The following is a 24,353-nucleotide window of genomic DNA, read 5'->3' on the forward strand; positions in this document are numbered from 1 at the left end:
TCTCCACCTCTTTCTACAACCTATCTCTCTAGTTCATCCAATCTTTCTCATACTGGAGTTCCTTTGGCCCTTCAACCTTCCACTGGACCCCAGAGGTCGGTTCCATCCGCCAAGAACATTTTCCACTTTCTCCACTGTCCTAGTTGGAGATGGGTAAGGCGTGAAGGAGTGTGGCTGAAAATAAATCAGATATCTGGTATAATAACGAAATGGTTGAGAGGAGAAGGGAAGGAGGGAGGGAGGGAGGGAAAAAAATCTAACAAGTAAGAGTTAAGGTCAGGAAACCCCAGGTGTCTCTAAGGCAAGCAACCACTATAGTCTAGTAAGAGGCTTAATGTCCTGCTCTGGACTACAGCATAGTGAACAGGGCATGAGTGACATCATCATAGCCAAGCCGATCACATTCACAGTGGGTTCACTCATCTTTTACCAAAACCCACAAACTGTGGTGTGAGTTCTCTTGCTGTTCATTGCTACCTTCTTCCTCGGTAATGACACTCCCACACCAGCTATGTCTTCACACTGTGTGTAGACAAAGATAATCCTGAACTTCATACCACAACCTGATGTTTCCCCATGAACATCGAGATCTGCAGGGAGTGGTTGTAACTTGAAACACGCTGAAAAGGATTAAATGTATTCTAACACCAGGGAAGGAAATTTAAGGTCAAACTTGCAAATGATAAGAGAAGTAACAAAATTAACAGTTATAGAGTACATATTACAAATGATTATTCTTATACCCTAAGTCCTAATGCATATTGCAAAGAAAAGTAGGTGAGAAAATTGTAAATGCTCACCTGCTGGCTCTAGCTGTTGCAGGGCAGGGAAAGTCTTTTGAACTTCCAATGAACCTGGGAGTGAAAAAGAACATATTTTGAAGGGTGATACGTTAGGACAAGAGCAAGAGGAAACAAGGCCAAAAAATATTTCCATCAGAAATACAGCTTTGAAGGCTATTGTAAGGAGGATCATAGTGGGCTTGAGACACTCAAAGGTAGGCACCTGACAGAGACATGGACCTGTGACAAGGCTGAGGAAATTGGAAGGTGAGCAGATAAGGGTCTTCCATACTTAGTGTCAATGCAAAGCTACTTGCAGTTTGAACTAGATGATCCTACATCATCTGTCATTCTTCTGTGGACCTATCAGCTGTCTTTCCTTGGGCAGATGTATAATAACTTATAGAGACTATATTTAAAAAATAACTATAATAAATTCTGTGTCTTAAACTCTTTGTATAAGACTAAGATAGTTTGAATTTTTCTGGGTTGAGACTTGTTTCTGAGTTCTGACTTGTGCATTCTATGGGTTACCGTTTTCAAACAGATAATAAAGGCTCTAACGAAGTCAGCCTAGACCTTTGGAACATTAGTATAAACGTCATGACTCTTTTGGTGCCTACTGTCTGGCACCCTTCTCACGTGATAATCCACAGAATTGCCATTTCATTGTTAGGGTATTACTCAGCACTCAGGGAGACACCAGTAGCTACAGAGACAAAAGCAAGTATTAGCTGCATTCATTTGTCTACCCCTGCATCCTTCTCAAACTTTATGAAAGCTTCTGCCACTCAAATTTCCATAATAGGTTTTATCTCTTTCTGTATAGTGTCACACCTCATCACAAGTAACAGACAGAGCTGCCAAGTGCCCTGAGGAGTAAAACAGGAGACACTCAGGCAAGCAATTGGGTGGAGCTCAGAGGTATAGCAAGGACACAGGGAGAGTTACACCCTGGCAGGCTAAAACAAAACTTTATCATATCCTGCAATCATGGAGAAAGGCTACTTAGCTTCTCCTGGATGGCTATGAGGGTTACAATCAAATGTACATTGTAAACTAATTTTGGTTCACAGGCAAAGTAGAGAATTCTTTAAAACTCACTTGATTTTGCAAGTTAAATCCAATCCATACATCAAGGACCTTCCCCAAGTCAACATCCATCCAGGTCTCCTTCCTTTATGTCTCCTCCAATCACCTACCAAGTTGGACTCTCTTTCTCAATGGTCTATCGCTATGACAACCAAAGTCCACACCTCCTCAGCAGGAGGAAGAAGCACCCACCAGGAGGTGCTCAAGAGAAAGAAACATGACCAATGGATAACATTTTAGAGCTTATCTCCCTGTGCAGGTGAGTGTTCAGCTGTCCTCTAAGTGGAGGTAGGATGTTCATTTTTTTACTTTGCAGAGTTGTGACTGTCCAAAGGAAAATGTGAGGTGGGGACAGTCATCAGACATGCCTTCAATTCCTAAATAGAAACCAGAAACCCTGTAGACTTAAAAAAATGAAAACCTTGAAATTTTCTTAAATTATCAACACAGACTAGCACAAAGTGTCTTATGTTTAAATTGTCCAGTGCCTTTGTTAACTAGACTCTGAATTCTGAATGATTTCTGTTAACTATGTGCTGAATGTCGAGAACTAGGCAGAAGCGAGAGCAAAAACTATATGCATATTTTCGGATAATCAAGTCATCTCATACCCAACACAATAACAACCTCACAAAATTACTTGAAGACATGTAGAGAATTTCCAATATCCTCTTTCCCCTTCCAGGTGTAATCCATTCAAATTATTGTTAGGTCACTACATTATTCAAATTTTAAAGGTTAAAGAAAATAATACCCAGACTACTTTCTCTTGGGGCCACAGACACCAGATGCAGTCACTGCAGCCTTTTGGTATACATATAGCCTAACCACTGTGTTTACCACCCAAACTTGCCACCTTGGACTGCTGTCAAGTCTTGGCAACATCTCATCACCATCTAGATAATGATGTCACTCATTTAATGTTTCACTTTCAAATGTCACTTCTTCTAGACTCAGACACTAACGATTCACACTTTGTGTTTCAGACCAATGGCAAAGGACCTCCATACCACAGGGACGGACCTGCCTGGAATTACACATTTTAATCCAGCATGTTCGACCCTCCCAGTGTCCTGGTGCCTTTTCTCTGGAATGTTTCAGATAAATACAGGAATGTTGGAGGTAAGACCTTCCTGGAATATTTAGGTAGAGCCCTGGGCTGACTTTAACCTTTTCTCACCAGAGTGAGAAAACACTGAATTCCATGCCCTGCACTATACTATGGCTGTTGGTCCATTGTGCTGTGCGTACAATGATCCACTTTGTACCCAGGTAACATTTTTCCTTTATCTTCTTGGCACTAAAATGTGGTGCAGGTTCTGTGGCCATTAAACACTTGAGTCTATAAAGTCCTGCATCTTTATACTTCTCCTTAGTCAAGATATGAACTTCCTGGGCTCTGAACAGCAAAGAGATGCACACGTTTTATGAAAACAGTTAACAACTGAGGGAAATCAAAGACAGAAAGAGATACTACTGAAAGGGTTGAGAACAGATACAAACCAAAAAGGTGCCTTGTGTTGTATCCCAAGAAATTTCAACCAAAATCAATCATTGTATATTTATAAAATTCATTAAGCTGAGCAAATGAAACCACAGTTGGAAAGATAGTAATTGTGCATCTTCTGTCTTATATGGAATTTTTTATAATACAAGAAAAAGACTTGAATGCAGAAAGGAATAAGAACTGGACCAGTAGGAGGACGGTGGGTGGTAACTGGCTAATGAAGGATGTCTGTGATCAAAGTACATGATGCATACAAATGAAAGATGACATATTGAAACATTTTACTTTGTAGAATGAGTATACATTCATTTAAAGATGTCCAGACCTCTGCCACACATTGAGACAGCAGGACACATGAAGACTTTGCATAAGAAAAGGACTCATACTGAGCTAAGTCGTTTTTGCAAACTCCCCTACTAAATTTTACTCTTAAATTAATGTATGAGCAATGAAAGAAAAGTCAGAAAATAAAACTAAACCCAAAATAAATAAACAGAAGCATCACTAAGTCCCCCAATAAGGTGAGAATTCTGTCGGTAAATCCTTCATGATTATATGAAATGTAACTGTGAATATAATATTACATACTAGGAAATGTCACACCGGGTAGCAATTGGGACAGAAAATAATATAATCCTTATTACAATAAAATTACTTTCCCACATATCACTCCAGTAAACAAATATTCAAACTCCTCTAAAGTAAGAAAAAAAATAATATGAGATCATTGTGTGGTTTTCCAGGGAAATCAATTACAGGTAGTTACGTGCCTTCATGAGCTCACTAAATAAACATAGTCCAAATGCCCCTGATGTGCTGGTGATACAACAGAGTTAGCAACTAAATGGTCTGCTTCCAGGAATCTAGCCAGATAATCAATATGACTAGGACTGGAGTCACTCAGAAGCTAAGGGAACAAACCATCAACACCTCTTACTTACAGTCTTCAGTTACCCAATTTTGCACATATAAATTCAAATTGCAGTTCTGTCTTCAGAAAGATGATTGGTCAAAATATTGACAAGAAGACCATAACTCTTCCCTAAATAGGATGGTTTTATCCACCCCCTCCCCCTAAGGCTCAGGAAACATCATAGAAGAGGTAGCAGAAAGAGTGTAAGAGCTGAGGTTGGGGAGAAAGACAGTTGAATGCTGTCTTCTGCACATTCATGGCTACCACGTGCTTGAATTCAGATGAAATATGGTTAGATCTACACAAGGCCAAGCCAGTCAAAATCCCAGGAGAGACAGAGTAGGACATCCCGATACCCCACCCTTTAATGAGAAGCTGTTGGTAGTTGAAAGTGTCTGCAAGAGGGAGAGATATTTTTATTGTTACTTAGTTTTTGAGAATTTCATACATGAATACTTTATTTGCATCATTTTCATACTGCCTGATCCCCATTCCATCTCTGATTCATAGCTGTTTCTTTCTTCTATAATTATTATTGTCCACACACACAGGCACACAAATATTAACAAGAATGTATGCATTTATGTCTAGTTCTAGCTTTGTAAGTATCTTCATCCATTACCATACCTAGAGGGGGAAAAAGTAAATCTCATGTTGAACATAGGTAATAAAAGTAATCTTCATATAACCTTTAAGTGACTTTTACATCTTCTAATATGAGCAAGAAGTAGAAAATGGTTGCACTCTGACCAAAGTTTTCAACTCTAGGTGCAAGGTAAAAATATTAAGCATGGTATATGTTCATTTAACATGTTGATGTGTACCACAAACCAACTAACATTCTTCATCTTTCCATAGTGAGAAGCTGAGTCACATCCCTATAAGTGCATTTTTTTTCTCCAACTGATTTTCATCTGAAATATATTAATGTCTTCTGTGAAATATTGTTGTTATCACAGCTATTTCTTCTGAGTTCCAGAATCCTAATTAAGAATTTCTGAAGCTGTCTCTACCTAATGTGAATTTCCAGATAGACATTATTTTTAAACTGAGACCTATTTGGGATTAGTCTGAGTTGCTGGAATAAATCAATCAAAGCAATATCTGTCAGACTCACAACTCCCGAACCATGAATTGCTTCAATGATGTCTACGAGTTGGACAGTAGGAACATGATACAGAACTGAAGCATGGAATGAGAAAGTTGAATATTAAGTTCACCCTTGATATCAGTTGTCAGCCTTGTGTCTTTTAATTTCCTTCCATCTATGTAAAACAGAATCAAATTTTATACTGGCTCATCTTGCAAACCAGCATCTTAATACTTTAACTCCTGCAGGAGTTTTAAGAATTTTCAATTCATAAAAACCCTGTCTCTTGATAGAATTTTCTATTCTCTGAGAATTTACATACCTTCCTCTGAGATATCTCTTTTTTACTTAAAAGTACATTATAGGCTGAAGATATAGCTCAGTGGTAGAGTATTTTTCTAGCATATGTGAATCTCTGGATTTAACTACAAATATTTCAACTTTTTAGAGAAAAACATATTTCATATGGGTGCCAATGGTGATCCCAATTGTTGTATAAATGCAATACTAGAGTATTAGTCATATAAAACATAAATGCTTGGAAAACTATTATTCCTCTCTGAGATCAAATAAAATGCAGAAGTCATTATTCCCCTAGTCCAAGATCAACATAGACTCTAATAGTTAGAAAAAGAAACCAATATGATTCTAATTATCATAGTATATTAGGACATAATTTAAATAGATTGTGAATAGTTATAGTATATATATATATATGGTTTTTCGAGACAGGGTTTCTCTGTATAGCCCTGGCTGTCCTGGAACTCATTTTGTAGACCAGGCTGACCTCGAACTCAGAAATCCACCTGCCTCTGCCTCCCAAGTGCTGGAATTAAAGGCGTGCACCACCAGGCCCAGTATGTATATATATACATATATATATCAGCATGGCATGTAAATTAAAAGTTGAAGAGTTAGCATAGCAACTGGAAATTATTAATCTAGAGACTTAGAGAAACAAACTACAGTACTGAGCTGCAAAAACCTAAAGGATACAACTAAAAAAAACCTGCCAGTGAAATTAAGAAGAATCTGATGCTCCAGAACGAGGGAACAGATATAAGCGAGAATCAGTTCAACAGGCTGGCGGGAACTGGATTTACTCGCCTTGGGAAACAAATGCATTCTTAACAATTATAATGTCCTAAAGTAAAGATTACCTTCCAGGGTCCATTTGTTTTGTGTCATAAGGAGGTCTTTGTTGGTCCTCTATTCTCTGTTATTCTGGATAGAGGAATTTAAATATATATATTAGGAGGCATAGTACACAGTCAGAGGAAAACATTTACAGCTTTCTTCATTTTCTCCATCCTCCAGTGTGAACTTGGAAACTGAAACTGAATTCAGGTCGCTGGACCTGGTGATAAGCGTGTTTACTCACTGAACCATCTCAGCAGCCCTGGAGAAGTCTTAAACTGCAGATCAGATTTATGTAGGTCAGGTGAAGAAGGAAGAGTCCTACCGTAAGGCCACGCCCACGTCCTGGATCAGAACTTGTATTGACTGAGGTCACTGATTAATTGATATGGGTGTTAGAGTTTGGGGAACACGGCTAGATCCTCAACCCCAAGACTAACAAAGCTTAGCTCAGGGCAGCTGGTAGCTACTGTACTGTTGATTTCTAGTAGTCACTGAATAGCAAGTATTTTGAAATACTAAAATTACACAATCAAGTTGCAGTTCATATATAATACATGGAGTGCAGGCACTAACCGGGGTCATTTATAAGGTAACTTGCTTATCTGAAGCCTTAAATCTAAAGAATAAAGAACAGGGAAACAAAACACGCTTCAAATTAAGTACCAAGTCTTAATAAGAAGCTATACCAATTAACTGCAAAGCACTGACATTTTCAGACAGAAAGGTGAACTCTAAGCTCTTAACAGCCCCACGAACCCAAGAGGTTATAATTAGCACTAAATGTCAAAAGATTAACCTTTTAGTTCCCATGGAAGTGACTACCTAATTATCAAGAATTATTCTCAGTGTATTAGACTGTAGCTGCATTAACTCCATTCCAGAGCTTCTAGACCACTTCCTACAGGATATTCTACATTCTAATAGATTTTGCTGTGGCTTCAACCCTTTTGTTTACTCCTCCCTAATAATATCTAAATAATATTGATCTATTCTAAGCTCAAGATGTTACTAGGTTAACTTAAATAAAAACTGATGCAGTGAAATAGTCCAGCCACTATGAAACATAGAATGGACATTCCTACAGAATTAACATATAATGTGGTCTACTTTAATTTCTGTGTATTCAAATGGATGCAAAGGAGAGGTTTGAAGAACTATTTCTACACTCATGTGCTTAGCATTATTATTCACAATAACTAAAGAGTCAAAACAACTCAGGCGTCCCCTTACCTACACAGGAATGAAATCAAGAGGGATAAATGTGATCAATTGAGTCTTAACCAGCTTTTTAAGAGAATGGAATTCTGAAACATGCCACAATATACCTGAAGCTTGAAGATGAGTGAAATTAGACTGTCATGGAAAGGAGGAGGCTGTATGAGCCTGTTACTAGGAGGTGTCTAGAGTATCCGAAGGCACAAAAAGAGGACTTGTTGCTCAATGGGTGTGTCCTAGTTTAACTTCTGTTGTGTGACAAATGTCCAGGTCAGAAGCAACTTAGAGGAGGGAAGGCTTAACTTGATTTATAGTTCAAGGCTGCAGTCCAGCAGGAACTTAAGCAACTAGTTACAGATATTCACAGTAAAGAGCAAAGAGAATAACTACACACATTGCTTGCTTGCTTGCTTGCTTGCTTGCTTGCTTGCTTGCTTGCTTGCTTGCTTGCTTGCTTGCATAAAACTAGGATTCTTCTGTCATATAGTTCAGGACTCTCCTGCCTAGAGAATGGTATCCTCCATTAAGGAGAGTATTGCCAAACTCCTCTTAAGTCCTTTACTATGTAGATACTTAAAGTTTATCTCCAAAACAGAATAAATAACATGTGCCACTTTCAATATTCTTTCAGGGAAAATACTAACTTTTGTTAGTATCAGTCTTACTAAGCCTTATCCAAAAGTTGATACCACACATCAGAATGAGGAAGACAGTTAAATTGTAACTTTGCTTTAACCTTCGGAAAGGAGTGGTTTTGAAAGCAAGGAGAAATTTTACTTTTTGTCATGTGTTCTTGAGCTCACCAACTTACGCTCTCACATTTAGTATTTTATCATGCAGAATATATGCAGCACATAAAATTAGAAATTATCTCAGCCAAGTATTTAATCTATCTGTATGAATAGAAAAGTGTTACCAACATCAGTTGCTGAACAATAACATCCCAGTACATTATATTTATTTGCAAATTTCAAAATACCCATGTGACCTTATGATTATGTCTATTTTATGTCGCTTCATCATGTAGAAAGTATTCATATCGAATTGTAACACATTGAAATAAATGGAAAAGCCCACTAAACAAACCAGCTAAGACAACAACACAGTCCTGCTACCAGCTGATCAGTAGTGCCTAGGCAGTTAGTGGTGCTTAGAAATGGCATGAGACTTACTGGGTTTCTATGTTAAGGCATTCTGCACTATGAGAACACAGGAGGAGATCACCTCAGTTTGGTTATAAAATGTTAAGAAGGAGAAAATAGTACCTGAATTATGCTTAAGAGAAGCAGAATAGGGGGAAAATTTTTATAACCTGAACAAAGGGATAATTTCTACTAAAAATGGTATCTTTCTTAGAGGCTTAACAAACATTATATTTAAATACACTCAGTTATGAACTTAAGGAGGTAAGCTTGCTTTTGGGATTGCTGGGTTCCTGCCCCAGCATTCATGCACTGCTACACTCTTAGGGTTATCAGGCCATGCAGATTGTTACTAAGGTGCACAGGCAACATAACTAGTAGGAATGTTGGTTCCTTCCCTCCTGTGGAGGCTCTCTCAGAACCTTCTGCTACCATGAAAGCCAGTTCTCAAGAAAAAAGCTTTCAGGTTCATGCCAGCTCAGGGGGGCCTCTGAGCTCTACATCTGGAGTGCATGGTGTCTTTAGCCATAAGGACATAAGATTCGCCCAACAAGGAGGAAATCAGTCCTGGTACTGGAAACCTAGTAAACTACCCAACGTTCATGAAATTGTGCATCTTGGAGGAGAACCTACAACCACCACCTTACTAAACTCGCATAATCCCTAAGAATAGTCCAAATGGTTGCCTGTATACATACAGATAAGCATAGTCCTAACCTCTCATCAAGGCAACGTCTCTTGGTGACAAAGAATATTACAGAAAACTACAACCAATCAAAAAGCCGTCACGGAGCCCAGTCCCAATACATGCATCTACAAAACAATTCTGGCACCTAAGGCTTAGAAGAGGGGACAGAAAGGCTGTAAGGACCAGAGGGTCATGGAGTTTGCTGTGAGACTGTCTCTAGTAGCATCAGAATCAACACTTACAAATCCTCAGCAACATTGGCTGAATAGACATGATAACATAAACGTGCCACGGTAGACTGGGAACAGCCCAAGATGCCTCCAATCTATAGAGTGAACCACAAGCAACAGTGGGATTCTGAAAGCTGGGGAATTGGCCTTTCCCAGGGAACAACGCACTAACTGGTTACCCAAAACCAAAGGGTCCAACCTGAAAACATAGAAACGAGGAACATTACACAGACTGAGAAGTTTATGCCTAGGAATATATGTGTATATACATCAATGGAAAGGTTTAGAGGGAGGATGAAGAATAGAAAGATTATATAATCATATTGTAATCTCAAAAATTAAAAAATATATATTTCAGATGAATTATTGAGAAATTTCTTTTCCCTAAACGTTGTTGGAGGTTTTCAGAATTTGGCAATATTCTACAGTTTGAATAAGTCCCTTCAAAATTCTTAGTGAGATTTAATTTCTGCTATGGTGGTATTCACTGTGCTGAAGTGGGGTTTTAGGACGTAATTAAGTATTCCACCTTCACTAAGGGATGGCTCTCATAAAATAGCTTGAGATTGAAGCAGGCAGTACTGTGCCAGTCCAACCTCCATCACCTCCTGGGTACCACAACAGGGTCTTGGGAGCAGACAGAACCCATTCTGGGTGTGTAGACAACACTTTGATCTTGAACTTCCCAGACTCTAAAACAAAATAAATTTAGACTTGGAGCTGGAGAAATGGCTCAGTGGTTAAGAGCACTGAATACTCTTCCAAAGGTCCTGAGTTCCATTTCCAGCAACCACGTGGTGGCTCACAACCATTTGTAATGGGATCTGATGCCCTCTTCTGGTGTGTCTGAAGACAGCAACAGTGAACTCATATACATTAACTGAACAAATAGATCTTAAAAAAAAAAAAGAAAGAAATTTAACCTTAAAGTCTTGACAAAAAGTACTAATTTATAAACTTAAGATAATTATATTATGTAATTCTGTAATAGAAGTTTATCCTTGACCATGAAGTCACCACATTTTTAAAATATCTGTGCACGTTTTTGCTCAGTGACACATGTTTCAAACATGACTCCACAAAGTTGGTTGCAAACTCTATAGTTTAAAAATGTAATTTTCTCTGTGCAAATTAACTATGCTATCCAGGGATCTAAGATATGATCCTGACCTCATTAATAACTGTACTTGAATCAGTCTCAAAAACTGGGAAGAAATATCTCGACGCAGGTAATAAGCTCATTTGTATGAATTCTGTGCCTTCCTTGTCTGTTTTGTAAGAACCCCTTACAAGTAACAAAACTAATTGCTCTCTGATGCACTGGGGTCTCCTTAACTAAATTTCCCACCCTGTTTCCTTGTAATGGTGTTCAGTCTGTCACTCTCTCACAATGGGAACATTTTCTTTGACCCAGACATCAATTAAATCTGATCTGTCTGGATACATCTAGATAACAGTCTCTCTCTCTCTCTCTCTCTCTCTCTCTCTCTCTCTCTCTCTCTCGTGTGTGTGTGTGTGTGTGTGTGTGTGTGTGTGTGTGTGTGTGTGTGTGTGTGTATGTGTCAAGAGTTGATTCCCTTCTCTTTCCTGCATGTCAACCTTAGTATTATTTCTAAGTAGCATCTCCCTTAGGTTTATAAACAAGGCCTCTCACCGGGACCTAGGCTCTTTCCCCTAAGTTGGGGGAAGTTTAGTTGACGATGAACATCTAGCTGGCAGTAAACCCCTGGAATCCACCTATTCCTTGTCCTATTCCCAATAATGCTGGGATTTCAAATGTGTACCACCATGTGCAACTCTTTATGTGGGGTCTAGGGCTCAAACTTGGGTCCTCAGCTTGCTTTCCCTGAACTTTACCAACTAAGCCATCATGCCTGATGCCACTGAGCCAATAACTGTTGCTTCATAGTGACTTGTTTCCTCTAGATTTTGTGATTTAATACTAACAAATGTACCTAACTCAGATCATAGCATTCATGACACCACCACCCAAAATAATTTAATAACACTTTATCAACTTCCCAGCATGCTTTACTGTCTTTCTACATGGTAGTCATAAAATATCTAAGCTAACTTTGATGTCAAAACAAACTATCCCAAGATCTAAATGCATTGGCTCTTATGTCATAGTAGTCAGTCCTTAATCCTGTTTTCTTCCTCACAAATCATTTTTATTAAGAGACATGTTAAGAGGCTACAGAGATGTCTCAGTCAGTCAGGTCACTATTCTGCAAGCCTCAGGAACTGCCTTTTATCCCAACACCTAAGAAAGCTCGGTGTGGTGATACTAATCCTGAATCCCAGTATGAAAAAACAGAGGCAGGTGAATCCCAGAGGCTCACTAGCTACCTATGCCAACTTCATGTGCATACAGGATCTCTCTCTCTCTCTCTCTCTCTCTCTCACACACACACACACACACACACACACACACACACACCACGCACACGCACACGCACACACACAAAACTTACACAAAAAATAAGGCATTTTATGACTCTTCCCACAGTCTCTTGGTCTGTTCCTTTACAAGTCGTGTATAGGCTGCATTGTATATGTGCCGGGATATTTTATTAGAATTGATCAAAATAACCTTTCCCTTTCTTCCCACAGAGCCATGTGTAGATGAGAGTCCTTCCTGGATTCAGCCCCTCCCTGAGCTCTCAGCTCAGTTCTCTGAGCCTCGTGGCCTTTCTGCTCTGCACACAAAGCTATAATATCCGTGTGTGAAGTAGAGTCGGGCAATTTGTGTTATTTTATCATATATCCCAAGATCATTTCTGAAGATTTACACAGTAGTAATCTAAGGAGACATATCTAAGCTGAAGGCACGGCAGTAGCTATTCACACTCTCTACTTGCCATTTCTGCCACTTCGGCCCTGGGGTTCCTGAGATGGGACACAGTCGGAATCAACTGAGAGTTCTATGCATAGATTTCATTTAAGGGCTGTGCTTCATAAAAAAAATGTCTTTTGAAGTCTGTAAGTGTTTTTGCAGAGCCTTATACAGTATACACTCCAGAATCTCTATGGCAGATAGTTCCGAAATGATCCATGCATTTGCTCCTCCTTAATAGACACCTTTCCCTGTCCCTCCCTACAGAGAGAATTGAACTTCAGCACTGAATGGGCTTCCTATAAGTAGGTTACTGGTCACATGACACAGGTAATCTCTGCTGGAGAACTCTGCCATCACAGGAGCAGGAAATGACATATAAAGCATTCAGGTGATTGGACCAGTCCCACTCAGGTAACTGCCAAGGAGAACTCCCCTTGATGTAATAAGTAACCTGATAAACAAAGAGAAAAATCCATCAAGCTCCAATACGCTCCTACCCATAAGCTTGATGGAGGGCACGTTCCCACGGATAGATGCTCTTTAGCCCGTTTCAGAATTCTGTCTGCAGCAGAGATTCTGGACATTTCCATTTCCTGGTGAGTGACACATAGTTGGCCTTCAGAAACACATCTCTATAGACTTCTACATCGGTCATTACAAATGTCCACACTCAGCTCCCAAATGATGGGCTCAGCTATGTCAGCTGCTCTGAGGCTGAACAGGGCAGGGGCAGCTGAGAGAAAACTTGAACAGCCAGTGTTCCAGCCCGGTTTCCACACTGAGTCTTTAGTCCTGGCTAGAAAGTCACAAGCAAATGGCTGCAATTAATAAAGTGGTTTCTGGGATGAGTTGTATATAGACTTAGAACTGACTGTCCTGTATTCCACTGACTGCCTCTCTCTCTCTCTCTCTCTCTCTCTCTCTCTCTCTCTCTCTCTCTCTCTCTCTCTCTTTCTCTCTCTCTCTCTCTCTTGAACAAAGTATCAACAGCAGGAATGAGGAAACAAAAGTGGCTGGGGGAAAAAAAACACCTAGGAATTTTGTCTTGATTCTTGTCAGTTCTTAATTATATCAAGACCAATGGAGAAGAGTCTTGGCTAACTCTTAAATTCATGTAACTGCAACTTTCTCCATGCTTGTGAAACTTCAGAGCCTACAGGATAGGTGGAATTCTCTACTATAAACCATGCATAAGCAAAATTCCAGATCATTATCAACTCAGTCTTCAATGATGAAATACTACCCAGACTCACAGGGATACCCACATTTATCATGCACAGGCCTTTCAAGGTAGATCTGGGTATCTGGGCTACAAAAATTTAACTTATTCTGAACTTTGTGTTGAAGATTTAACCCTTGGACTTTAATCTCCAGAGAGCCTCTCTCAAATGCTTAGGCTGGTTGGAGGAGTCGCTACCAGACCTTATGTACATCCAGGGCCCCATAGACAATGACCATAAAAAAGACTTTGGCTATCCCTACCATTATGATGACTGTGTTCTCAGATGCCATCCGGTGATGGTTTCCATAAGACTTTCCATGCGTGTCCTCAAGAAAGCTGACTGGCTTTCCCATAATGCATCAGTCACTCCTCAGACAAAGAAAACATCTACTGGACATATGTGGTTGGCACCCATGCTCCATCTATTCCTGAGGTAAGGCATATTTTTCATGTCAAGGGTAGAAGAGCAGAGGCTCTGAGGACCCAGCCTCATGCACTGAGGTGCTCTGACTCCATGAGAAATGTAAACCTCGTCAATCCACTGCTGAGAGAAGTGTTAGTCCTTATCAATCCAGTGCTGACAAGTTTTGTTGGTGCTTAATGACAGAAAGCCACGCCAGCCCACCTCATATACACAATATTCTAAAAGTTAAATCGTAACATTATATTACTTATGACATAGGATCACATAATTAGTTTTAAATAGTTTCATTTTATGACAGTATTATTTCTAAAGCAAAACTGAGGAGTGTACGCACTCCCCACAGCTCCTGTGTCCCACCTATGCACAGCTGCTCTCAGTCTAGAGTGTGCGTAGCCATAACCCTAGAGATGTGGGTTTGTTACCAGCATCCAGCATTGAGGCTTTGCTGGCACCTCCATTATCACACAGAGGATTTCCATGGTTCAAGCTTGGTGTCTTTCAATCTCTGAGTATGGTCAAATGCATATAATGACACATATCTAACATTATACCATCAGAAATAACAACTCTATTTCTCTAAAATCTCTCTTTGTACAGCTTCTCCATCTGTCTCTTTCCCCAGCCCCAGCAACTACTAATCTGTTTCCACCATTTGCCCTCTGACCCTACCCCTATAAGGGTTGTAAGGCGAGAGGCTGACTCTTAGCTTTTTAACTGCTGTTGAAAGACTGATGGCATCTGCATTCCTGCCTGTAATATGAATATGAAATTCCACCTGACTTTTACTATATACTTATTACAAATCATCTTAAATTTGCTATATTATTAATTACAGCTAATATAAAAATTATTCAATTCAAAAATATTTGGTGCTTATAACTTTGTGGACACAAGAGCTTAAGATGCTTATGTTTTATATAATTTATTTACTATAAAATTCATATGTGTAATCTATTATTAAATATGTTATAGATCACATGTGCTTCTGCATAAGAAAGGTGAATAATTTATTTCAAGGTAGAAAATATTTTATACTAGGTCAAAATCATGTAGCAGAAAAGAGCATGGGAAATTGTGCAGAGAATAGCATTTCTCAGGAGTCTGGTTTTCTTCTCTAATGTTCTGGATCTCCCGACTGGTGTCTTGTTTCAGACTGCATCAGACATCACTCACATCCCATGCTCTGAGTAAGTAAATAAAAAGTCTTTACAGAAAAAAAAATGCTTAACTTCATTGTTTTTTATTTCCACAAGTTGTTACTGAGTTTTATGACTGTATAAGAAAAACCACAGGAGAATTTTCAGTGAACCCTACCACAATTATTCCAGTGTTCCAGGAGCCCTAGTATCTTCTGCATAAAACATACTGAGGAAAAAAAATGTCTGACAGTCTTGTACTCAAAATTGGGCACAAAATCTAGGGCATAAAACCTTGAATGAGAAGTAATTCTGGTCCCTTGGATGGAATTCTACTCTCCAAAATACCCCATGCAGAACCTACTGCTCAAGGCCCATTCTTTGTCCAAAAGGGAAACATAGGAGAAGCCAACTATATCTTCTTTTCTTTTTATTCCTACATATTCTTTTTATTATTGTTATTATTACTTTAATTTTTTACAACCCAGTTGTTACCCAACTCCTGGTCCACCTCCCCACAGTTCCTCATCCCATTTCTCTTCCCACCTGTCTCCAAGAGGATGTCCCCCCACCACCAGGCCTCCTGACCCCCTGGGTCCTCAAGTCTCTTGAGAGGGTTAAGTGTGTATTCTCCCACTGAACCCAGACCAGTCAGCCGTCTTCTGTAAATGTGTTGGGGGCCTCAGACCAGCTCATGTATGCTGCCTAGTTGGTGGCTCAGTGTCTGAGAGATCTCAGGGGTCCGGGTTAATTGAGACTGCTGGTTTTCCTACAGGGTTACCCTCCTCCTTAGCTTCTTCCAGCCTCTCCCTAATTCAACCACAGGGGTCCCCATCGTCGGTTCAAAGGTTAGGTGTGAGCATCTGCATCTGTCTCAGTCCAAAACCTTAGCCAGAGTCTTTATTGAGGGAAGGTCAATGTCCAAGTTTGAGGATGATATTACCATACTGCTTAAATCTAGAGTGGTCTCACATGTACAAGTCTTGTGGCTCTCTTGTAGGAAAATGGAAACCAGCATTTCTTTGGGCTGGCACAAACTCATAGTCTTTTCCAGGTAGGTTTGGAAGTTTGTGTTTGAAGAACAAGGCTTTCCCGTGCTTTGTAGAAAGGATTTTACCTACCAAATTTAAACTCTGGAAAGCCACTCTCAGATGCTAGAGATGTGTCAGAAGACTCTCTCCTCAGACTTTGCATATATCCAATGCCTCTTCTACCCCTCTCCAAAAATGACCTTGACTATCCCTGCCATGGCGATATTCACATTATCAGACACAGAACTACCAGTGATGGACTGTGTCAACCTTTAATGTCTCTCCTGCAGAAAGATGACTGCCAGTGTATCTCAAAATGCCTTAGCTACTCCTAAGAGAAAGAGGTCAGCAGGAGCCTCTTCCTCCACATCTTTTCTCCAACCTCTACAGGCCTCTTCCTCTTTTGTCCTGTGATAGGTCTTCTCAGGTTTGGGGCATAGGAAGTAAACAGGGATAACCGCTGCTTGTCTCCTGCCCTTGAATCCTGATTTTTGAGCACTCTGGGATCATGATCATGGTTGCTGGTCATATTCTCATTGCTGTCCTCCAGGACTCTGTTGCCAATGATGATCTGGAAGTCTGAATACATGACTACCATCTCATTGAACCTACTTGTCTGCCAACTGAGGTGAAGATGGGTATGCCTGGGCCTTGGAGTCACTGTAGACCCCTGTGTCTAAATGCAAATGTTGGAAAAGTTAGTTGCCACAACAACTGCCCTTTTCCTGAGTCGTTTTAGGAATAATAAGATCACAGCTCCTCCTTACCTCCCCCATACCTCATGCCCATGGCTTTTATGTTTCCTACAAGTTGAAGATACTTGTGGGTATACAGTATATATGGTTCATTTCTAGTTTTCTTTTTGCTTTCTCTTCCTTTTCTTTATTCTTCTCTCATACACTACATCCTGCCTGCAGCATTCCTTCCTTCCCTTTCTCCCAGACCCTTCCACAACCCCCCCCCCCATCCCCAGATCCACTGCTCCTCCATTTCCCTGCAGAAAAGAGCAGATCTCCCAGTGATAGCAACGGAACGCAGCAGAACAAGAGGCAATAAGTCTAAGGATAAATAAACCCTCCCATATCAAAGCCGGACAGGGCAACCTAGCAGGAGGAAAGGGGTTCAGAGAGCAGGTAATAGGAATCAGAGACACTCCCATTCCCACTCGTCTTAATCAGGGTTTGTATTCGTGCACAAAACGTCATGGCCAGGAAACAAGTTGGGAAGAAAAGGTTTGTTTTTTTGTTTTTTTTTTCCATTTTTATTAGGTATTTAGCTCATTTACATTTCCAATGCTATACCAAAAGTCCCCCAAACCCACCCACCCCCACTCCCCAACCCACCCACTCCCCCTTTTTGGCCCTGGCGTTCTCCTGTACTGGGGCATATAAAGTTTGCCTGTCCAATTGGACTCTCTTTCCAGTGATGGCCAACTAGGCCATCTTTTGATACATATACAGCTAGAGTCAAGAGCTCCGGGGTACTGGTTAGTTCATAATGTTGTTCCACCTATAGGGTTGCAGATCCCTTTAGCTCCTTGGGTACTTTCTCTAGCTCCTCCATTGGGAGCCCTGTGATCCATCCATTAGCTGACTGTGAGCATCCACTTCTGTGTTTGCTAGGCCCCGGCATAGTCTCACAAGAGACAGCTACATCTGGGTCCTTTCAATAAAATCTTGCTAGTATATGCAATGGTGTCAGCGTTTGGATGCTGATTATGGGGTGGATCCCTGGATATGGCAGTCTCTACATGGTCCATCCTTTCATCTCAGCTCCAAACTTTGTCTTTGTAACTCCTTCCATGGGTGTTTTGTTCCCAATTCTAAGGAGGGGCATAGTGTCCACACTTCAGTCTTCATTCTTCTTGAGTTTCATGTGTTTAGCAAATTGTATCTTATATCTTGGGTATCCTAGGTTTGGGGCTAATATCCACTTATCAGTGAGTACATATTGTGTGAGTTCCTTTGTGAATGTGTTACCTCACTCAGGATAATGCCCTCCAGGTCCATCCATTTGGCTAGGAATTTCATAAATTCATTCTTTTTAATAGCTGAGTAGTACTCCATTGTGTAAATGTACCACATTTTCTGTATCCATTCCTCTGTTGAGGGGCATCTGGGTTCTTTCCAGCTTCTGGCTATTATAAATAAGGCTGCTATGAACGTAGTGGAGCATGTGTCCTTCTTACCAGTTGGGGCATCTTCTGGATATATGCCCAGGAGAGGTATTGCTGGATCCTCCGGTAGTACTATGTCCAATTTTCTGAGGAACCGCCAGACTGATTTCCAGAGTGGTTGTACAAGCCTGCAATCCCACCAACAATGGAGGAGTGTTCCTCTTTCTCCACATCCACGCCAGCATCTGCTGTCACCTGAATTTTTGATCTTAGCCATTCTGACTGGTGTGAGGTGGAATCTCAGGGTTGTTTTGATTTGCATTTCCCTGATGATTAAGGATGTTGAACATTTTTTCAGGTGCTTCTCTGCCATTCGGTATTCCTCAGGTGAGAATTCTTTGTTCAGTTCTCAGCCCCATTTTTTAATGGGGTTATTTGCATTTCTGAAGTCCACCTTCTTGAGTTCTTTATATATGTTGGATATTAGTCCCCTATCTGATTTAGGATAGGTAAAGATCCTTTCCCAATCTGTTGGTGGTCTTTTTGTCTTATTGACGGTGTCTTTCCCTTGCAGAAACTTTGGAGTTTCATTAGGTCCCGTTTGTCAATTCTCGATCTTACAGCACAAGCCATTGCTGTTCTGTTCAGGAATTTTTCCCCTGTGCCCATATCTTCAAGGCTTTTCCCCACTTTCTCCTCTATAAGTTTCAGTGTCTCTGGTTTTATGTGAAGTTCCTTGATCCACTTAGATTTGACCTTAGTACAAGGAGACAAGTATGGATCGATTCGCATTCTTCTACACGATAACAACCAGTTGTGCCAGCACCAATTGTTGAAAATGCTGTCTTTCTTCCACTGGATGGTTTTAGCTCCCTTGTCGAAGATCAAGTGACCATAGGTGTGTGGGTTCATTTCTGGGTCTTCAATTCTATTCCATTGGTCTACTTGTCTGTCTCTATACCAGTACCATGCAGTTTTTATCACAATTGCTCTGTAGTAAAGCTTTAGGTCTGGCATGGTGATTCCACCAGAGGTTCTTTTATCCTTGAGAAGACTTTTTGCTATCCTAGGCTTTTTGTTATTCCAGACGAATTTGCAAATTGGTCCTTCTAATTCATTGAAGAATTGAGTTGGAATTTTGATGGGGATTGCATTGAATCTGTAGATTGCTTTTGGCAAGATAGCCATTTTTACAATGTTGATCCTGCCAATCCATGAGCATGGGAGATCTTTCCATCTTCTGAGATCTTCTTTAATTTCTTTCTTCAGAGATTTGAAGTTTTTATCATACAGATCTTTCACTTCCTTAGTTAGAGTCACGCCAAGATATTTTATATTATTTGTGACTATTGAGAAGGGTGTTGTTTCCCTAATTTCTTTCTCAGCCTGTTTATTCTTGTATAGAGAAAGGCCATTGACTTGTTTGAGTTTATTTTATATCCAGCTACTTCACCGAAACTGTTTATCAGGTTTAGAAGTTCTCTGGTAGAATTTTTAGGGTCACTTATATATACTATCATATCATCTGCAAAAAGTGATATTTTGACTTCCTCTTTTCCAATTTGTATCCCCTTGATCTCCTTTTGTTGTCGAATTGCTCTGGCTAATACTTCAAGTACTATGTTGAAAAGGTAGGGAGAAAGTGGGCAGCCTTGTCTAGTCCCTGATTTTAGTGGGATTGCTTCCAGCTTCTCTCCATTTACTTTGATGTTGGCTCCTGGTTTGCTGTAGATTGCTTTTATCATGTTTAGGTATGGGCCTTGAATTCCTGATCTTTCCAAAACTTTTATCATGAATGGGTGTTGGATCTTGTCAAATGCTTTTTCTGCATCTAACGAGATGATCATGTGGTTTTTGTCTTTGAGTTTATTTATATAATGGATTACATTGATGGATTTTCGTATATTAAACCATCCCTGCATCCCTGGAATAAAACCTACTTGGTCAGGATGGATGATTGCTTTAATGTGTTCTTGGATTCGGTTAGCGAGAATTTTATTGAGGATTTTTGCATCGATATTCATAAGAGAAATTGGTCTGAAGTTCTCTATCTTTGTTGGGTCTTTCTGTGGTTTAGGTATCAGAGTAATAGTGGCTTCATAAAATGAGTTGGGTAGATTACCTTCTACTTCTATTTTGTGAAATAGTTTGTGAAGAACTTGGATTAGATCTTCTTTGAAGGTCTGATAGAACTCTGCACTAAACCTGTCTGGTCCTGGGCTTTTTTTGGTTGAGAGACTATTAATAACTGCTTCTATTTCTTTAGGTGATATGGGACTGTTTAGATGGTCAACTTGATCCTGATTCAACTTTGGTACCTGGTATCTGTCCAGAAATTTGTCCATTTCGTCCAGGTTTTCCAGTTTTGTTGAGTATAGCCTTTTGTAGAAGGATCTGATGGTGTTTTGGATTTCTTCAGGATCTGTTGTTATGTCTCCCTTTTCATTTCTGATTTTGTTAATTAGGATTTTGTCCCTGTACTCTTTAGTAAGTCTAGCTAAGGGTTTATCTATCTTGTTGATTTTCTCAAAGAACCAACTCCTCCTTTGGTTAATTCTTTGAATAGTTCTTCTTGTTTCCACTTGGTTGATTTCACACCTGAGTTTGATTATTTCCTGCCGTCTACTCCTCTTGGGTGAATTTGCTTCCTTTTTTTCTAGGGCTTTTAGATGTGTTGTCAAGCTGCTAGTATGTGCTCTCTCCCGTTTCTTCTTGGAGGCACTCAGAGCTATGAGTTTCCCTCTTAGAAATGCTTTCATTGTGTCCCATAGGTTTGGGTACGTTGTGGCTTCATTTTCATTAAACTCTAAAAAGTCTTTAATTTCTTTCTTTATTCCTTCCTTGACCAAGGTATCATTGAGAAGAGTGTCATTCAGTTTCCACGTGAATGTTGGCTTTCCATTATTTATGTTGTTATTGAAGATCAGTCTTAGGCCATGGTGGTCTGATAGGATACATGGGACAATTTCAATATTTTTGTATTTGTTGAGGCCTGTTTTGTGACCAATTATATGGTCAATTTTGGAGAAGGTCCCGTGAGGTGCTGAGAAGAAGGTATATCCTTTTGTTTTAGGATAAAATGTTCTGTAGATATCTGTCAAGTCCATTTGTTTCCTAACTTCTGTTAGTTTCACTGTGTCCCTGTTTAGTTTCTGTTTCCACGATCTGTCCATTGAAGAAAGTGGTGTGTTGAAGTCTCCCACTATTATTGTGTGAGGTGCAATATATGCTTTGAGCTTTACTAAAGTGTCTTTAATGAATGTGGCTGCCCTTGCATTTGGTGCGTAGATATTCAGAATTGAGAGTTCCTCTTGGAGGATTTTACCTTTGATGAGTATGAAGTGTCCCTCCTTGTCTTTTTTGATAACTTTGGGTTGGAAGTCGATTTTATCTGATATTAAAATGGCTACTCCAGCTTGTTTCTTCAGTCCATTTGCTTGGAAAATTGTTTTCCAGCCTTTCACTCTGAGGTAGTGTCTGTCTTTTTCCCTGAGATGGGTTTCCTGTAAGCAGCAGAATGTTGGGTCCTGTTTGTGTAGCCAGTCTGTTAGTCTATGTCTTTTTATTGGGGAATTGAGTCCATTGATATTAAGAGATATTAAGGAAAAGTAATTGTTGCTTCCTTTTGTTTTTGTTGTTAGAGTTGGCATTCTGTTCTTGTGGCTGTCTTCTTTTTGGTTTGTTGAATGATTACTTTCTTGGTTGTTCTAGGGCGTGATTTCCGTCCTTGTATTGCTTCTTTTCTGTTATTATCCTTTGAAGGGCTGGATTCGTGGAAAGATATTGTGTGAATTTGGTTTTGTCGTGGAATACTTTGGTTTCTCCATCTATGGTAATTGAGAGTTTGGCCGGGTATAGTAGCCTGGGCTGGCATTTGTGTTCTCTTAGTATCTGTATAACATCTGTCCAGGCTCTTCTGGCTTTCATAGTCTCTGGTGAAAAGTCTGGTGTAATTCTGATAGGCCTTCCTTTATATGTTACTTGACCTTTCTCCCTTACTGCTTTTAATATTCTATCTTTATTTAGTGCATTTGTTGTTCTGATTATTATGTGTCGGGAGGAATTTCTTTTCTGGTCCAGTCTATTTGGAGTTCTGTAGGCTTCTTGTATGATCATGGGCAACTCTTTTTTTATGTTTGGGAAGTTTTCTTCTATTATTTTGTTGAAGATATTAGCTGGTCCTTTAAGTTGAAAATCTTCATTCTCATCAATTCCTATTATCCGTAGGTTTGGTCTTCTCATTGTGTCCTGGATTACCTGGATGTTTTGAGTTAGGATCCTTTTGTATTTTGTATTTTCTTTGACTGTTGTGTCGATGTTCTCTATGGAATCTTCTGCACCTGAGGGTCTCTCTTCCATTTCTTGTATTCTGTTGCTGATGCTCGCATCTATGGTTCCAGATCTCTTTCCTCGGGTTTCTATCTCCAGCGTTGCCTCGCTTTGGGTTTTCTTTATTGTGTCTACTTCCCTTTTTAGGTCTTGGATGGTTTTATTCAATTCCATCACCTGTTTGGATGTGTTTTCCTGTTTTTCTTTAATGATTTCTACCTGTTTGGCTGTGTTTTCCTGCTTTTCTTTAAGGGCCTGTAACTCTTTAGCAGTGCTCTCCTGTAATTCTTTAAGTGACTTATGAAAGTCCTTCTTGACGTCCTCTATCATCATCATGAGAAAGGTTTTTAAATCTGTGTCTAGATTTTCGGTTGTGTTGGGGTGCCCAGGACTAGGTGGGGTGGGAGTGCTGCGTTCTGATGATGGTGAGTGGTCTTGATTTCTGTTAGTAGGATTCTTACGTTTGCCTTTCGCCATCTGGTAATCTCTGAAGCTAGCTGTTTTAGTTGTCACTGTTAAGAGCTTGTTCTTCAGGTGACTCTGTTAGCCTCTATAAGCAGACCTGGAGGGTAGCACTCTCCTTAGTTTCAGTGGGCAGAGTATTCTCTGCAGGCAAGCTCTCTTCTTGCAGGGCAGGTACCCAGATATCTGGTGTTCGAACCAGACTCCTGGCAGAAGTTGTGTTCCACTCACCAGAGGTCTTAGGATCCCGTGGGGAGTCCTGTGTGGGCCCTTGCGGGTGTTGGGCGAGACTCTGCTGGCAAGGTAGCCCGGGGCTCGAGTGGAGCGGAAGGGGCTTGTAAGAAAAGGGTTTATTCAGCTTACACTTCCACATTGCTGTTCATCATCAAAGGAAGTCAGGACTGGAACTCAAGCAGGTCAGGAAGCAGGAGTTGATGCAGAGGCCATGGAGGGATGTTACTTACTGGCTTACTTCCCCTGCCTTGCTCAGCTTGTTTTCTTATAGAACCCAATTCTACTAGCCCAGGGATGGCACCAATCACAGTGGGCCTCCCCCGCTTGAGAAAATGCCTTACATCTGAATCTCAAAGAGTCATTTCCTCAAGGCATGGCTCCTTTCTCTGTGATAACTCCAGCACAAAACCAGCCAGTATACCACTGTTATGATTCCAACAAAATATGCAGAGGGTCTAGCTCAGACTCGTGTAGGCTCAGTGGTTGTGGCTGCAAACTCTGTGAGCTTCTATGAGCGCTACTTATTTCATTCTCTGGAGGATGATCTCCTGGTGTTCTTGACTCCTCTGGCTTCTGCAATCTCTCTCTCTCTCTCTCTCTCTCTCTCTCTCTCTCTCTCTCTCTCTCTCTCTCTCTCTCTTCTGTGGGATTCTTCAAGCCCCACCTTATTGTGGCTGTGGGTCTCTGTATCTGCTCCCATCAGCAGCTGGAGACTCTCTCATGAGAGCTGGGCTAGGCATTGCTCTATGAGTATAGAGGAA

At 40.3% G+C, this 24,353-nt stretch overlaps 1 long non-coding RNA gene across 2 annotated transcripts in view; it reads right to left on the reverse strand.

Annotated features, from left to right (window-relative positions):
* Gm35996 overlaps positions 1 to 24,353 on the reverse strand; it is a 77,336-nt gene that overhangs the window by 40,317 nt on the left and 12,666 nt on the right. For both annotated transcript variants that reach the window (XR_001781659.1, XR_875072.1), the window contains exon 2: positions 801 to 854. This is a non-coding gene — a long non-coding RNA (predicted gene, 35996). The remainder of the gene's footprint in view (positions 1 to 800; positions 855 to 24,353) is intronic.

This window comes from Mus musculus, chromosome 15 (assembly GCF_000001635.26).
Source record: "Mus musculus strain C57BL/6J chromosome 15, GRCm38.p6 C57BL/6J".
Taxonomy (NCBI): domain Eukaryota; kingdom Metazoa; phylum Chordata; class Mammalia; order Rodentia; family Muridae; genus Mus; species Mus musculus.